This window comes from Beta vulgaris, chromosome 1 (genome assembly GCF_026745355.1).
Source record: "Beta vulgaris subsp. vulgaris cultivar EL10 chromosome 1, EL10.2, whole genome shotgun sequence".
Taxonomy (NCBI): domain Eukaryota; kingdom Viridiplantae; phylum Streptophyta; class Magnoliopsida; order Caryophyllales; family Amaranthaceae; genus Beta; species Beta vulgaris.
Window position 1 is genome coordinate 11,029,994 of NC_079202.1, and position 8,725 is coordinate 11,038,718.

An 8,725-nucleotide genomic window follows, 5' to 3' on the forward strand; every position below is an offset into this window, starting at 1 on the left:
GCTGTAAATGATTGCAAAGATGAAACCATTAAACTAAAACAATGTCAAAATGCTTTAAGTGTAGCAAAGGAACATACCTCTTGGCTTAAAAGTGTTCGAGTTGATATTGAGAAAAGATTTTTCGAATTGTTTGACAAAAATCTTAAATTAAAAGAGGATTTCGAAAATCTTAAAAATGAGAACTACTTGTTAGCTTGAGTTGTCACAACTAAAAGAGTTTGTTCCTGAAGTAAGTTCATTTGACATTAAGTCAGTTCCCTTGCAAAGTTTCAAATCTGAAATAAACGAATTGAAAAATCATGTTTCATTTTTGGAAATTGAAAATAAGGAACTTGAGGGGAACTGCACCAAATGAGAAATGAAAAGAAAATGCTACCTATTCCAAACTGGATTAAGAACCCTCAAACAAAACGAACTGAAGGTCTTGGTTTTAATCACAAAAAGAAATTTGAAAAACCTAAAAAGAGAGTTGATTTACCAAGTGATAAAGTTTGTATGTTTTGTGGGAACACTGGTCATTTTAGGAACTCTTGTCCTAAAAGACTTGGCGATCAATGAGAACTTGGAAACAAGTAAAGTAATTTGGAAAAAGAAATCTATTGTTCCTGAAGGAAAGGAACCCAAGAAAGATTGGGTTCCTAACTCTAACAATTAGTTTTCTTGCAGGTTGGAGTGAGGGGGAACAACACATGGTACCTAGACAGTGGTTGTTCTAAGCATATGACTGGAGATAAATCAAGATTTCTCTCACTCTCAGCCTACAATGGTGGAAGTGTGACTTTTGGTGACAACAAGAAAGGTAACATAGTTGCCATGGGCAAAGTTGGTAAGTCATCGTCACATTCCATAGAAAATGTGTTTCTAGTTGATGGATTAAAGCATAACTTGTTAAGTTATTCCCAATTCTGTGATAGAGGGAACTGTGTGAAGTTTAATAGTGAAAAATGTTTGATAGTCAACAATAGCACAAAGGATATCATTTTGGAAGGAACAAGGAAAGGGAACACATATGTTGTGGATCTCAACCTTGTTCCCAAAAACAAATTCACATGCCTTAGTGTTATTGATGATGATTCATTCTTATGGCACAAGCGTCTAGGTCATGCTAGCTTTTCCTTGCTTGACAAACTGCGTTCTAAAGAACTAGTTTTAGGTTTACCCTCTACTAAGTTTCATTTAGATCATGTGTGTGATGCATGCGCAAAAGGCAAGCATGTTAGGTCCTCTTTCAAGTCCAAAATGTGGTGAGTACCACAAGACCTTTAGAGTTAATACATATGGATTTATGTGGACCTATGAGGATACAAAGTAGAAGTGGAAAGAAATATGTGTTAGTAATTGTAGATGACTTCTCTAGATTTACTTGGGTTATTTTTCTTTCTAGCAAGGACGAGACTTATGATGAGTTCCTTGTCTTTGCAAAGAAAGTACAAAATTTGAGTGGTCAAATTACTTCACCTTAGATCCGACCATGGTAAAGAGTTTGAAAATTATAAGTTCGATGACTTTAGCAGAGACAATGGATTAGATCACAATTTCTCAGCCCCAGAACACCTCAACAAAATGGTGTTGTTGAAAGGAAGAATAGAACACTAGAAGAGATGGCTAGGACTATGTTGATAGCTAGTGGACTTCCTAAAAACTTTTGGGCAGAAGCTGTGAATACTGCTTGTCACATTATAAATCGAGCCATGGTAAGACCTTTATTAAATAAAACGCCCTATGAGTTGTATTTTGGTAAAAAGCCCAATATTACATATTTCAGAACATTTGGATGTAAATGTTTTGTTCATAATAATGGGAAACAAAATATTGGAAAATTTGATGCTAGAAGTGAAGAAGCAATTCTTAGGATATCTTCTAGTAGCAAGGCTTATAGAGTGTATAATAAAAGGTCTATGTGTGTAGAAGAAAGTGTGCATGTTATTTTTGATGAAACAGATAAATTTGATGCAAGCACACAGGTTGAAGATGACTTCGAAATAGGATTGACAAAAGACTAAGTCTTATTGATGAGACTTTGGAAGACGAAGTCATGGGAACAAAGCCAAGGGAACAACATCCTGTTCCTGTTCCCAATGAGGAAGAAGAGGAACTAAGTGATGATGCACTAGTGAATGAATCCACTATTGTTGAACCTGGTTCCCAAGTACAGGAAATGAAGATGATCAAGGAAACCAAGTTTCCATCCAGGATTTCCAACCAAAGCCTTGGAAAACTCATCGTTCCCATCCTGTGGAACTAATAATCAGTGACATAAATAAGGGAACTCAAACGAGATCTCAATTGAAAAATTTTGTGCTTTTCATGCTTTTCTTTCTATGTTGGAACCTAGGAATCATGAAGAAGCTCTCACTGATGCTGATTGGATCGTAGCAATGCAGGATGAACTTCATCAATTTGAAAGAAACAAAGTTTGGCACCTTGAACCTAAGCCTAAACATAACAAGGTTATTGGTTTAAGATGGGTGTTTCGAAACAAATTAGATGAGTTCGGAACTATCATAAGAAACAAGGCCAGGTTAGTTGTGAAAGGATACAATCAACAGGAAGGCATTGATTATGAAGAAACTTTTGCTCCAGTTGCAAGATTGGAAGCAATTAGAATCTTCATAGCTTTTGCTGCCTTCATGGGTTTCAAATTGTATCAAATGGATGTAAAATGTGCTTTTCTAAATGGTTATCTTAATGAGGAGGTATTTGTAGAACAACCTCCAGGTTTTGAAAATAAAGAATTTCCTAATCATGTCTTTAAGCTTGACAAAGCTCTTTATGGGTTAAAGCAAGCTCCAAGAGCATGGTATGAAAGACTTTCTAAGTTCCTTCTTGAAAATGAGTTTAAAAGAGGAAAATTGGATCGAACCTTGTTTTTAAAATCAAAAGGAAAACATTTATTAGTTGTTCAAATATATGTTGATGATATTATATTTGGTGCTACTAATGAATCTTTGTGCAAGGACTTTGCTAATCTCATGAGTAAAGAATTTGAAATGAGTATGATGGGTGAGCTCAACTTCTTCTTGGGGTTGCAAATCAAGCAAACAGAAGAAGGAATCTACATCATCAACAAAAATAATAAAGGAACTATTGAAAAAGTATGGTTTGGAAGCATCCAAAGTTAATCATACACCTATGGGAATCTCAACCAGATTGGATGAAGATTCTATAGGAACAAGTGTGGATCAAACCAAATATCGAGGTATGATTGGCTCATTACTATATCTAACTGCAAGTCGTCCTGATATTGCTTTCAGTGTAGGATTATGTGCAAGGTTTCAAGCCAATCCAAAGGAATCTCATCTCACAGCTGTGAAGAGAATCCTAAGATACCTCAAGGGAACAGATGATTTAAGCCTATTCTATTCGAGGAGTGATACCTTTGAATTGAAAGGATTTGCGGATGCTGACTATGCAGGAGATCTGGTCAATAGAAAGAGTACATCAGGTATGGTTCAGTTCCTTAGTCATAGTTTAGTTTCTTGGAGCACCAAGAAGCAAAACACAGTTGCTTTATCTACAGCAGAGGCTGAATATGTTGCAGCAGCAGCATGTTGTTCCCAAATGCTATGGATAAAACAACAACTACGTGACTATGGAATCTACTTTGAATGTGTTCCCATCTATTGTGATAATACTAGTGCTATTAGTATTTCTAAAGATCCCGTACATCATTCAAGAGTCAAACACATCCATATTAGGCATCACTTTCTGAAAGATAATGTTGAAAAGGGTCTTATTAAAATGGAATTCTGTGAGACTGAACGTCAAATTGCAGATATCTTGACAAAACCCTTAAATAGAGATAGGTTTGAGAAATTGAGACTGAACTTGGCTTAATAAATTGAAATGATTGCTACATTATTCCCCTTTGTGTTAATTCTTTGGCATTATGTCTTGATGTGCATTTTTGATGTTTTTATTTGCTTAAATACATCACAATTCTTATATGATTATTTCATATGTATAAGTAAAAATGTCTGAAAACTGCTCACCAATGTCCAATAATATTCCCCTTATTGTTCATAGGACAATTCTATGCCTTAAGTGATAACAAAGGATTAAAAGAATTAATGGAGTTCCAAAGTAGCAAAATTTCATTGTTCCATTCACTGTTCCCAAACGCTGTTCCCAATACCCAGCGTATTAGAGTTAGATTTTATTTCAAAATTCGAAAAACCAAAAATATTGTGTTCAGATTTTATTTCCTAAAAAATCTGATTTTTCCTTATATCTCTCAAGTTAGTTGAAGATATTTTTTTAGATTTTTTTCTTAAAACGTGTAAATACACGGTTTTATTTATTCTTTCCTTAAACAAAACAAATTTTTTTCCTTCCTTCTCATAAAACCGAAAATTTCCACAAAATATGACTACCAAAAACACTCATCACTCTCTCTCCTCCCACAAAGCCGAAAAACCCTCTCCTTCATCCTCTAAAATTGAATCACCAACACCCATGGATATTTCTCCAAATTCTTCATCAAGAATTCTAAGGAAAAGGAAGAAACAAGAAGAATCGGTTGAAATGGAGGTTGAAGAAGCTCATGCAACAAGTGAGGGGGAATCAGATGTTCCCGAGAGAGGAACAACTCGGTTGTTCGAAAAAATTCCACGGCATCTAGGTATGTGCATGGACTTTTTATTGATGTTTCTTGGTGCAAAAGAGTAAACTTTCGTCAATTACTTAATATGATTAAGTTTCAAGGTTGGGAAAATCTTTTTGTGAAATGTTATGGAAATAGTTTGATTCCTAAATTGATGGAGAATTTTGTGAAAACTTTTCCATGGATGAAGAAGGAAATTGTTCCACTTGGTGAAAGGAACTCAAATTGATTTTAATGCTAAAATTTGGGTAAACTGCTTGGTGTTCCCGTGAGAGGAACAGATGTTTATTTCAAGAAACAACGTGGCTCTATCCATTTTCGGACATTTCCTTTGATCAATTGATTGTTAAGTATGGAGGTCAAAAGGGAAAAACATTTCTTGACCATAATCTTCTTTCCCCTTATCACAAAATTTTGTTTCACATCCTCAAGAAAGCTTTATTGCCTCGCTTTCCAAACGTGCTCAAGTTAGCATGTTGGATTTAATTTACATTCATTGTCTTGCTTCTCACAAACACATAAACTTTCCTTCTTAATGATTCAACATTTGAGTCATTGCATTGAAAATGGATTTGTTGTTGGCTATGGAGCCTTAGTAACCGAAATTCTACTTAAGTTTAAAGTGAAAATTTCGGGAACTCAGTCCATAAGTGTGTCCAGGGAAATATGTTGAATGTGCGTGCCTTGAATAACTTAAATGTTTGTGTTGTGAATGGAGAAGTTATTAAGGGCCGTGCTAATCTTGATGATGATGAGGATGATGATGATGTGGATGATGAAGTGGAAGAAGAAGAAGAAGAAAAGAAGTTGAAGAGAAGAAAATCGAAAAAGAAAAGAAAAGAAAAATCAAAAAGAAAAGAAAATTGAAAAAGAAAAGAAGAAACTAAAAGAAAGGGAAGAAGGTGGTTGATGAGGTGGTGAAACCGGTTATGAAGAGCACTAGAGCTAGTCAAAGGGTTCAAAATATGAAAGTGCTTAATTTTCCTATTCTTGATGCCGAAGAAAGTTGTGAGGAAGATGAAGTAAGGTGATTGATAGGGAAGATTATGAATCTAACCTACCTCCTTCTAGGGAACCGACTCCTGTTCCCATGGAAACCAATCCTCCTTTTCCTCCATCTCCACAAAAATCTGCCTCACCCTCTACCCTAGCACCACAAGATGATCTATCCCTCCCTCTACCTCAAAACCCTCTGTTCTGTTCCTAAAGCTAAGGAAACAGTTGGTGTTCCCATTCTAGAGGAACAACCTGCTGTTCCCAAACCAAGGAACAAACCGAAACCCAAGTCCTTCTCAAGCTCCCTCGCTTCTCAAAATCCTACCATTGGTTCTACATATACTCTAGCTCATGCTAGAAGGTTGGATTCTTTGTTTTCCTTGGTTATGGGTCATTCGGAAGCAATGATGGAGTTTGCTACGGAAGCTAAGGATTTAAATGGGTTGGTAAAAGGGGTTATGAGCAAAGTTGACAAAGCCTTGGATGGACAACAAGAATAATGGCTCGGCTTGGTGAACTTTCTTCCTCATTCAAGCTATGAACTCAAGATTGTTGAAGTTGGAAGAATTGTGCTCAAGGGAATGATACAATGGCCGAAAATCATCAAGAAGTGATGGCAAAGCTTCATGATGTGGTGGAAGAAGTAGAACAACCTCCCTCTCCTAAACATAAACTTTTCATTTAGCTTGTTTTATTTTGTGTGGGAACATGAACTTTGTTTAATATTTGTCTTTTCTATCCTTCTCCTTTAATCATGCTACAATGGAACTTCTTGGTTTGCTTAATTCTAAGTTTGATCTTTTTGCATGTGTGCGTCTAAATGAATGGCTAATATTCTTGGATTGCGGTTTTTGAGAGTTGAATGCTTTATTTGCTTATACTAACCAACTTATTTCTTACAAGTTTGGTGTGTGATGTGTTTAGTGAATATATTCATCTTTTTGAAATCGTGGACTATGTTTTTGAAGATGCCAAAGGGGGAAAGATAAGGCAAATCAGAGTAAATTTTTTTTGTCATGAATTATGTTCTCATATTTCGACTTTACAAAATAAAATAACGAGTCTATAATAATTAATTTAACTTGGTTACATACTTTGTTAAAATTATTTTTATATGACTTATATATATTATTTTTAGTATATGCCTTTTGTTGCATCTTCAAAAAGGGGGAAATTGTTGACCCTTGAGTTTTGAAGATGACCTAACCACAAAAGACATAGTATATTTTATTTATGTTATTGCAAGGTAATTCATGCTCGAGCTAAGAGAATACTTGATTGAAGATTAAAGCGGAGAATTAATCAAGATCGAAGTAAAGATGTTCGAGAAATGAAGAATCAAGCATGGAATGAAGATTAGAATACATTAGGGTATTTATTAATCTTCTTGTTAAGGTTGAGTAATAGCTTTATTAAGTTCGTGGTGAATTCTCAAAGGAACTTGGTTCTGTTCCCATGAAAGGAACAGACCTGGCACTATAGGAACAAGGCTTAGGAACAAGACTTAATAATTAGGGAACAAGACTTTAAAACTAATTTAGGAACTTCTAAGTACTAATATTGTGCGCCTAAGGTATTGTGTGCCCAATATAGTTGTTAGAGTTTTTAGGGATAATTTGACTAAGATCCATAATTTTAGGAAGTTAGTTTAAGTTTGTTAGGAAAAGATTTTAAATAGATTTTCTGATTTTAAAATAACTGATTTTCAAATCTTATCTTTTTAAAATATATATTTTATCTTTTATATTTTATTTAAAAGATTTAGTTTTCGAAAAATATATTATTTCCGGTTTTTAAGAGTTTCGTTTTTTTGAAATAAAAAATCTGTTTTCCGGTTTTTTAAAAGATTTTGAAAAAGATTTTTTCCTAAAAATAGCTAAAGGATTTTTATTTATTTCCTAAATTCTAGCTTACACGCCTAAAGTGATTTACTGCTTCAGTTTATGGAGTTAGTGGATTTAGTGGCATAAGTTAATTATCCTCCAAGTATTTTAATTAAATTAAATAAGATTAATTATTCTCCAAGTTTTGCAAAACCACGTTATTTGTTACTGCTTCTATGAAATGAAGTAATGGGTTAGTGGATGATTGACATGACTTAGAATAAATAATTTAATTTAATTAATTAATTAGAAATCATGGAGAACATGTGATAATGGTCTAAGTTAGTGGAAATCATGTCTTGTCTTAAATGTCTATAAATAGGCGCCTAATTCACTTGAGAAAAATTGTGTCTGACTTTTATTAGTCACACCAAAGAGTGTCTGACTTAGTTAATTTGTCTTAAGTTATCTAAAGTGTCAGTGCCTTTCCTTAAGAGAATTCATACTTACATTAATCGAGTTTTTATTACTCTTCCATTGTTTGTTCCCAAGTTTACTTTTAATTCCGCAAAAAGTAGTGCTTATTCTCTCACTATAATTCACCCCCCCTCTTATAGTGCTCATATTATACAACATGCCTCAAACTTGGATAGTTCAACTTAAAACGAGCATAACTTCTTCGTTTTGTATCCAAATCAAGCTTATGACCAGTCATTGGAAAGATATCGAAACGATCTTTCACCTCCAACTAGAATTACCTTCACCAGATTTGTGGTTTGAAAGTTATATCCATTTGAAGTTCTCTGTTCAAGATTCTATTGTGCAGTGTGCTCCTTTGTGCGAGCGGTCATGGGGAATGGTGTAAGCGCAACATTTCTCAATGTGTACTTTGTTTTCATTACTACCTTTTTCAACTCTATAAATTGTAGCCAGGCCATCTTAGTAGTTTCACCTATATCAAGAACATGGCAAAACAAAGTGAAAGCAAATGTCGTACTAGAAATTCGGTCAAAACTGACTAAAAATCTAGCAAAATGTCAATATAATCAAGTATGATCAAGTGAATGAAATAGAAGGGGAAAGGGAGAAGAAAGAGGGAAGAAAGGGGAGAAAGAGGATCAAAATGAGCTAAAAGGAGTCCATAAAGTACGTTTGAAACGCACTTATCAGTGAATCAATCTCTAGTTTTTTATGATTGTCTTGATTGTAGAAATTGTTGTTGAAGCATCCTTTAAGTATTGCATCTGATGAATGCAATTTTCTGTTGTTGCATATGTCATGAACTTTCATGAAAACCTTTTTT